General features: G+C 36.6%; 1 long non-coding RNA gene across 1 annotated transcript; it reads left to right on the top strand.

The window, feature by feature from the left end:
- The first annotated feature begins 4092 nt into the window (after positions 1-4092).
- Positions 4093-5752, top strand: LOC140340592 (uncharacterized). Its single transcript, XR_011922676.1, has 3 exons — positions 4093-4175; positions 5196-5254; positions 5517-5752. It is a non-coding gene; the product is annotated as an uncharacterized lncRNA (long non-coding RNA).
- Positions 5753-9145: the final 3393 nt, after the last annotated feature.

Genomic DNA, 9145 nt, shown 5'->3' with positions numbered 1-9145 from the left:
ATCCCTATGCATAAGTGGGGGCCTTCAACACCATTTAAAATGTTTAAAAACATCTTTAGTTTTATATTATCATGAGAAATAATATATATTTACACAGAATTACCACTTTGTATATTGTACAATTTTTATATTCACCTGAATCTACTTAATACATTTCATAGTTACATAGTTAGGTTGCAAAATGACATAAGTCCATCAAGTTTAGGCACTATGGAAATAAACAGACCGACATAATGCAGATAACACCCTATATGAACAGCTGATCCCGAATAAGGCAAAAAAAACCCCTTATAAAGTATGGGTCAATTTGCTCTAAGAAAGGGAAAAAAAATCCTGATCCTGTGCGGCAATCTGATGTTTCCTGGATCAACAGTCTCTGTTGTACTTTTTAAAACTTTTCAAGTATATAAAAGTAGATTTCACACACCTCCACATACCTACATTCACCCATCTCAAGTCACACAGATTCAATAAACAAGCACTTTTATGAATTAATTTAGCTCCAGAATCTGACTGTGCTTTTAGCTGATTCCCGGAGTTCAGCTTTAACATGAACTTAATTAGAAGCTTATATGCAAACATAATTTATCACCCACTCCCATAATATATATGTTAAATTATAATCAATTAACTGTAAGATACCATCTATTTTTTAATAGTTCTTGAAAAAATGTCATCACAATGGTAGAAATTATTATCATATCACTGGAGTCTCTATCAACGTTCCAGTCCACTATTCCAATTAATTATGCCAGTGGGTTGCCAGAATATTAATACAGCTAATAGCAACCGTTGTGTATTCAGCATATTTATATATATATATGTCTGGTCACGGTGGACTGATCATATACTGTATATTGTAATATACAATTATAAAAAACATATATTTATATAACCATTATACAGATCTAGTCCTAATGTCCCATTGTTAAAACAAATGTGCTTAATTCTTGCCATTCAACATGACAACAGTAAATATATGCTAAAAGAAACACTACCATACAAACCCCGTATATATTACCAATAAAAAAATGAAAAAATGATTATACTGAATTGTCTGCTTGTACTGTTTTTTTCCTCTCACACCCCAGGTCCGCTATACAAAGACTGCAAAGGTTAATATTGGGCCAAATCAACTTACTTACACTGTATGCATTAAAAAATAATTTATTGAGATATTAATGATTACAGGGCTGTGTTCGTTTGTTTTTTTTATTTGCCTGAAGTTCACAACTGAGCAAGATATGGGGAAGGGGATGTTGGATGTACTACCTACACTCCACCCTTCATTGCAGTTTGCAAAATCTAATTATGAAATTATCTCACCTCCAGGTAAAAGAAGAAACTCAGCAATTATTGCTGTAATGAGATACATGCAGATGTGAGACGTAAATCTCAGAGTTTGGAGCACTGCTTTTGAACTTTACTAAATTTATTTAATATATTCAAATTTTGGTTGTTATATTTATTGGTTTATATTTAGAACTTTCTACATTATGTTCTCTAATCATGGCGAGCTCTGAATAAATTATTTTGATTATTCATGTTATCCATTGATGGAATTAAAGTATGTTGTTGATGCTTATGAATTTTGTTATCAAAATTTGCAGACCTGGCAAACCATATTGAATGCTTCCATATATTTGTGTGTGAAATAATGAATATTACATTTCTCTTAGTTTAGATATATAAAGTCCATTTTAGCTTTTCCTCTTTTTCTTATGTTCATGCTCAGTTCTGTTGATGCAAAACCTAAACAAAATTAAGTTACTCCCAATATATATGGAGACACCACTAAGAACATCCAGAAAGTCTAATAGAATTAGATATAGTGTATGAACTTGAAAAAAATTGAAAATTGTTTTATATTTAAACAACAGACATTACATGATGACTCAGGAGACAAGGAGAAACATTTTGGCTTTTAAACAGAGTGTATTATAGAAAGTTTTCCATTGCCTTTTCTATCTATGGAATTTAACCATTGCTCATACCAGAAGGTTAAGAGCACATTACAAGCTCAGCATGACTACAATATCACCAACCTTGTTGGCAAATGTGAAGTGTTTCCTGCCCTTAAAGCCAAACTGTAGCCAAAATATGTTTTGTTTTATTCTTGTTTCCCTAAGGTCTACTAATGTCACAATTACTGCACTTTTGCTCCAGTGTCGGGTCTCTCCTCTGGCATATGGTCACCTACACCTAACATAATGCTAGACTAGTGCTATGCTGATTTTCCCAATTCCCCTGGGTTTTCTGTGACCCCCAAAGCTTTCCATGAGCCCTGAGTCTCCTGTGATCCCTGAGCCTTCCATTATCCCCTGAGTCTCAGGTTGTGCATAGCTGAAAATGTATGCATAGGGTGATGCCAAGAAAGGTGGTATAGCTAAAGAATGGGAGGTGATACTGCAGGTTGCTGAACAGACTATTGTGCTCCAGTTTATGTTTGTGCTGCAGTGATCTTTGCTTTACTGTGTGCCATTTTCTGCTTCTCAAGTTACCAATTTCATATTCTTTCTGACATCAAGATTGCCTGTAATTTTGTTACTTAACTCTACAGCTGCCTCCTTTGATGTGGGCAGCAACCTAGAATTTGTCTGCAACAAATTTCATTACCCATGTGGGGTTTTCTGGAGAACAGCAGCTCCTTAGTCTCCATGCCTTGGCCACACCTTCCATAAGCTACATTACTGCACACCCACTGCTTGGATTCTGATTCTGACCTCTGTACATGACAAAAAATCAACTTGCACATTAACATAGGAAAATACAAAATAATACACAATGATCTTACAAATGAAAATAAATATTTAAAAAGACCATTATCTCTTACTTGTCATAAGCAGCCTAGGTAGGTCACTGGTTTTTAGCTGACCATTGGAGTCACACTACGGGATACAGGTCCACTAGGGGGCACTATGGCTTACACAAAAGCTTCGGAGCCTCTAGTGGTGAGGATGTTGTGCTGCTGGTTTACGCCAGATTGTGGTCCCAGGCCACACCAAGGTGGACAGGAAAATACACAGTACCAAATCACTAAGCAGAAGGATCGTCAAGGAATGCCGGAGTCAGGGCAGGCAGCAAGCAAGAGAGGTCAGGTCACAAGCCAGGGGTCAAATACCAGGGTTTCAGGAAATAAACGCCAGTGACACAGGGGCCACTGCAGACACAGGGAACAGAGGAGACACTGGAAGCAACAGGAGGCACATGTGACACAGAAATATCCACAGACAGAGAGGAACATTGGAAGACCACAAGGGAATAGGCTGGAAACAACAGACTGAGCAACAAGGGATTAAAACAAGAACTGGACAAAGGAAACAGTGAAACAAGCAACAGGTGTACAAGAACTAGCTCAACAAAATTAGGGGTTCAGCCCTAGCTAAGACATGTTGCACGAACACTGAGTACTGTGTCTGAGCTAGCTAAATAGTGAGGCATAATTAAGAGGCTTTTTCCGGATTGACCGGCGGGTTGGACGAAACTGATAAAGCTTGGGAGCCCTGGCACGCCTAGGGTCAGAACTGCCTGCATGCGCAGGAGAGAGATGCCTGCACTTTAGCAAGGAAGAGATAAGTGTGATAGTTGGGAAATTGATGTTGTCAGGCTTCCAGTTTCCAGTAGGTTCAGCTCTCCTAAATCACAAATAATATTACCAATAATAATATTAACGCGTACCTATACTCACAAAATCAACTTTGGCTTATGGATAACGTAAGCCCAAGCTATAATCATCTGACAATTTTTTTTTCAGCTTGCTATGACCTTTAAACATGAAAAACAAGTTGTAGCCACACCCCCAGGTCTCTCCAATGCCTAGGCGGTGAGGTGCAATCTGGGAAATGCCATCCTTGGTGGGAGTGTTTCTAATCCACTCTCACTGCCCTAATTATGCAGATTTTGTTTCTTTCCTCGCCTGGGACTCTCATGTCACTCAAGTTCCACTGCTCAGTCTGCAGCTGCTTCCTGCTTCTTCTCAGCTTGTGAGCTCTGTGCAGAGGGCTCCAGCTAGTGAGGGAGGGGGAGTGGACGGAGAAGAAGGTCAGGAGAAGAAGAAAACGCAAACTTGCCAGTCACAAACTGGCCACTTCTAAACACTTCATAAATCATTATATTTTTCATGGATACAGGCTGACCCAGCCAGTGCCACCAGGGAAGACTAACACTTAAAGCAAGTAAGTAAGAAGAGAATAATAATTAAAAGACTACTTTTTGAGTATAGTTCAATAATAGTTATAATAATAAAAATAATTTTAAAACTGCATCTTCTGATTATTTGTGGTCAATTTCCCCCTAAAATTATCACTAAAGACATGCATGGATAACCCTGAAAAAAGAGCTATAATTCACTAAACAATTTAATTACATTTGCAGAAAGTATTTTCTCAGAAATCTCTGTAATGCCCATCTCTGGAGATTATGAATTTAGCTTTGTCAACTCAATATAGATCTTAAACACTTTGAGAAAAAATGGTTTTCCAAACCAAACAGCCAGGGTACAAAAACTGTAGCCCTGTTGTTCTTTGCCTGCTAATAAAAGTCAATTTCAAGCTGTAAGTGTCCCAATTTATCTTTTTTTGTAGATGTTAGTTTGTGTAATTTAATTAGCAACAAGCACTGGGATTACTTAGAGCAGAGCTACTATTTACCAGGCCAGGTTTCCACCAGCGAGCTTAGGAATTACAGCAGGTAAGAGCATCTTTCTCGTTTGGTCCGTTTTGTTTACAAGTGGAACTTCATTTCCTAATCTTTGTTACACTTGATAGGTCTACAAAGAAATAAAAATCTAGCTTGGAAGAGCCTTTAAAATACAGCTTTCCCATGTCTAGTACAGGACATGTTCAAAATGAATTTTGAAGCCCTACTATAATTCCTCTGACCTGTTGGCAGGACCCAATATTACACAAATTAATTGAAAATGTGTCAAGTGGATGACCTTTGTCAAGACTGAAAATGGAAGTACCTAGCGAACTGCAAACTAAAAAAAGACCCATTAAAATTACATTAAATGCCATATTCATCCAAACTGGAAATTGGGTTGTTTTTTTCTAATATTTTTAAGGCCATGTGACTTATCTAAATACAGTTTGGAAGTATCCAAATTCTGAATGTTCTAAATGAGTTGTTTATAAAGTACACATTGAGTTAGATAAGTTCCTACAATAGGTCATCTAAAACATTTGTTTGCCTTACAGATAGTGCTTGAAGTAGACAATGTTGTCTGTTATACCCCCAATCTGTTTTAATGGAATAGGTAAGTCAAACAGTACTCTTATTGTTTCAGTCCCTTATTTCTCATACTCATTACTCCAAAACCTTTTAAACCAAAACGTTATCATTATTTTACCTAAACCAATAGTCATTCTGTATATGTATGTACACACAAAAAACTTTCCTACAATAAAAACTCCATGAGCTTTACTTATACAACAGAGAATCAGACAGTCTCTCAAATATTCTTGGGTGGGAATATTTTAGGTCCTTGTGTTTCAATTGCAGCAATTTATTCTCAACAGGGAAAGATTGAGGGAATCTCATATTCACAGCTTTTCAGCTTTTGCCCACTGGTGTTCCTGTCTCCCCTGAAGAAGCCCTTTGGCGAAACGCGTCAGATTAAGAACATCGACTAAGGATATGAACCTCTCTTCCCATTCTTGTTTTTCTGAGGTCTTTTCTGCAACTTCTCTAAGATAACGCTTATGAGATTGTGGATCTCTGTTGGAATACATTTTTTGCAACTAGCTTAATAAACCTTTTTGATGATGATACCAGGTATGTTTGTGCTCCACTAATGTAATAAATATATAGTGAAAAATGAAGCAATTTTGACATAGAAATTACATTGAAAGTCTTGAATATTAATGAATGAATGAATATTATTGGTACACAAGTGTTATTCAAGCTCATGTAATTTATTTTTAACTTCATGTCTTCATCCAAGTTTTTGAGTCTTCTGCTGACAAAAATATATAGGTTGGAAAATTGAAATATTACCTATCAGAAAAAAACAAATCATAGATGAAGTGGACCATGCTTTTTCACCGCTGTTACAGTTAGTTTGTGCTAGAAGGCCTTGGGTTTATGTTCTAGGTTTTTGTTTATTATCCAAAGTCTTCTGTCAAAAATATTGGCTCCATACTGAGCCTTTTCTCAGTTCACCTCAGATCTTCGAGAAGACATGTACTTTTTATGTGCCTTTATTTCTGACTGGTCACAACTACTCTGATTTGTTTTTTTTTTTTTTTGTTTTTTTCTTAATTATAGCAACCCAAAGAATTTAGGCAACTATTTTACTGGCAACAACTGCACTGTTTTACCATTTTCAGAAATGGTCAAAATTAAAGGGGCATCCCTTGTCCACAGCCCTATTCAGTCCACCCCACAGATTTTCAATTGGATTTCAGTCTGGGCTATCCCATACTAAAACTTTTTTTTTCCGGTGAAGCCATTCTTGGATGTATGCTTAGGATCATTATCATGTTGAAATTCCTCTTCATCTTAAGCTTTCTAGTAGGCGCCTAAAGGTTTTGGGCCAAAAGTTATTGGAGCTGCCACCATCAAGGTAAGTTTGGTGCAAAAACAACAAAGGGCTTCTGTCTTGCAGCGCCTCGGAATCACCACAAGGACACCATCCCCACAGTATAGTGGTGGAAATATCATGCTGTGGGGTGCTTTTCTTCAGCTGGAAGTGGGACTTTAGTCAAGATGGATAAAATTATAAGTTCCAACCTGAACTATTTATTTATTTAAATTATGACCATGAAAACTCATAATTAATAAACTGATAATTCTAGGTGTAATTTATTCAAATATATCACCCATAGGCAATGTATAAATGAACATCCAATTATTGCCTACTTAAATATGTTAAAATTTTTCAATGGAGTATATATACTTTTGTCTGTATCAACAGATTTTGCTATAGTGAATGATGAAACAATGCTTAGGCATTCACATTGTAGTTATCTGTATGGTATACAGAAAACTCTTTGCTGTTTGTTTTGCCACAATCATGATTATTTGGAAAACAATAAAATAAAATGGATATAAAAGACCAAATCTGCACAGCATACACATCATAATCACAATTTTAACCTACTGTGTAATTGCAAAATGCAAGCAGATAAAGTGTATATCTTCTGGGAAGTGAACAGATTTCCACCTTGTTTTGATTCTCTAAAAAGATGGGTTTCAATACTACCTATTTGGCAGTGAACATGATTTCAAATAAAAGGACTATTTATGAAAAGGAGGATGGGAACTAGCACTATTGCAATACAAAATTTTGTCTCCATGCACACAAATCATTTATACGAAAGCCTTTCCCAACCATGGTTCCTTATTAAGTTTCCAGGGGTTCCATGAAGAGTGGGCAATGGTGAAATGATCTCTCACTTAGGGCCAATTTACAGTACACTGGGCTGCATTGGGTGCTACCTATAGAAGTCCCATTGCAACAGGTCATTTGCCTTCAGATCACAACAATGTATTGAATTGATATGCACTGAAAATAAAAATATGTTGCCCTGCCAGAGTCCACCACCTACAAAAATAAAGTTTAGGCCAAATATAATTTTAACAATGACTAGTGGGAGACTACAGCTATGCTCTGAGGTGTGGTGATGGGAATAGAGGATGTTTTATTATGATGTTTTCACTATTTTTTGCACTTAAATTTATCATATTACATAATAATACGAATAGTTTTATCATTAAAATGCAGGTGATATGCATTTCTGAATGTAAGTCCAATGTAATAATGTGCATGGGCCCATAGTCAGCCTCAGTAAGTAAAGGAAATCTCTTTGATGAGTAGCCCTAAATATCAGTAAAAACTCTACAGTTGTCCATTCTTTCCCCATTCTATAAAAAATGAAAAAAAAAAAAAAATAGCTTGGCATACACTTTTATTTATGTATTCTTTGTATTAATCAACATTTTACAAACACTCATTTTTTTTAATTTTTCACATTTACAACACACATTTTTTTACCAAGTTAAAAACTATTTACATAGACAACAGTGAGCCACACATTTTACATTTTGAACACACTTTGGGAGAAGAATAGCACTGTACAAATGAGTCCATCTGCAGTGACATAGAAGCCATTTACGTATCCACAACCCGTCATGTCCTAATTACTTTACTTCAAACTTAGCAAATGCAAGTGTGACTTCTTGATTAAGCATTGTGAGCAGCGGAGCCACAGAAAGGTCAGCTTCACAAATGGTTTGCTACAGACAAATAGATGAAGAAAGCTTCATAAGGTTATAAAATATATATATATATATATTGCCCAGGGTTGTCTCTATGAAATATCTAGCCACTATTAAGGTGCGTACACACTTCCAATTTTTATCGTTCAAAACGAACAACGAACGATCGATTGGGCAAAAAATTGTTCGTAAAAAAGTAACCAACGACGCCGACGAATGAGGAAAGTCGTTGGAAACGAACGACCGGACCGGCGGATCGGATTGGACGACGATCGTTGAACATCGTTCGTGTGTACGGTCGTTCGTTGATCGTCCATGGGCTGAGCATGCGTAATGAACGAACGTTCGTTCACTTTCCTGTCGTGCACATAGTTCCTCTATCGCTCAAACGATCGTATCTATTGTGTGTACAATATCTACGAACGATCGTGTCGTTATCTCTATGTACAGGATCGGTGCTATACGATCGTTCGTAGATATCGTGCAGGATCGTTCGTCGTTCGTTTTACAACGATAATAATTGGAAGTGTGTACGTAGCTTTAGACACAATAGTAAATTGTGCATGGCATGGTGGGATTAGTGTGTATTGCTTCATTAGTCTCCTATTTGTTATATCACAGTACTTCATTTTTAAGGGTTGGTACTGTGCAGTATAGCCGATCACTGCATCTATTATAATGTGATTGCTATGCAAAGATTCACTGCTTCACAATCTTACTGTAATGCATTAGATGAGCATCTGAATGCTTCTCGTAAAGATGTGCTCCAATAACAGGGAGGCCACCTGAGCAAATGCCATTATTCCTAAAATGGAAGTTCACACAGAAGTATTGAAGGATAAGCTTACTGCACACATTACTTTGCAGGAAAAAATAAACACAAATACATAGTACATGAGTTTGTTCATTAACTTCGCCAAAATGTTTA

Source organism: Pyxicephalus adspersus, chromosome 11 (assembly GCF_032062135.1).
Source record: "Pyxicephalus adspersus chromosome 11, UCB_Pads_2.0, whole genome shotgun sequence".
NCBI lineage: Eukaryota > Metazoa > Chordata > Amphibia > Anura > Pyxicephalidae > Pyxicephalus > Pyxicephalus adspersus.
Note: the sequence above shows the minus strand (reverse complement) of the source record. Positions and strands in the feature narration are given on the sequence as shown.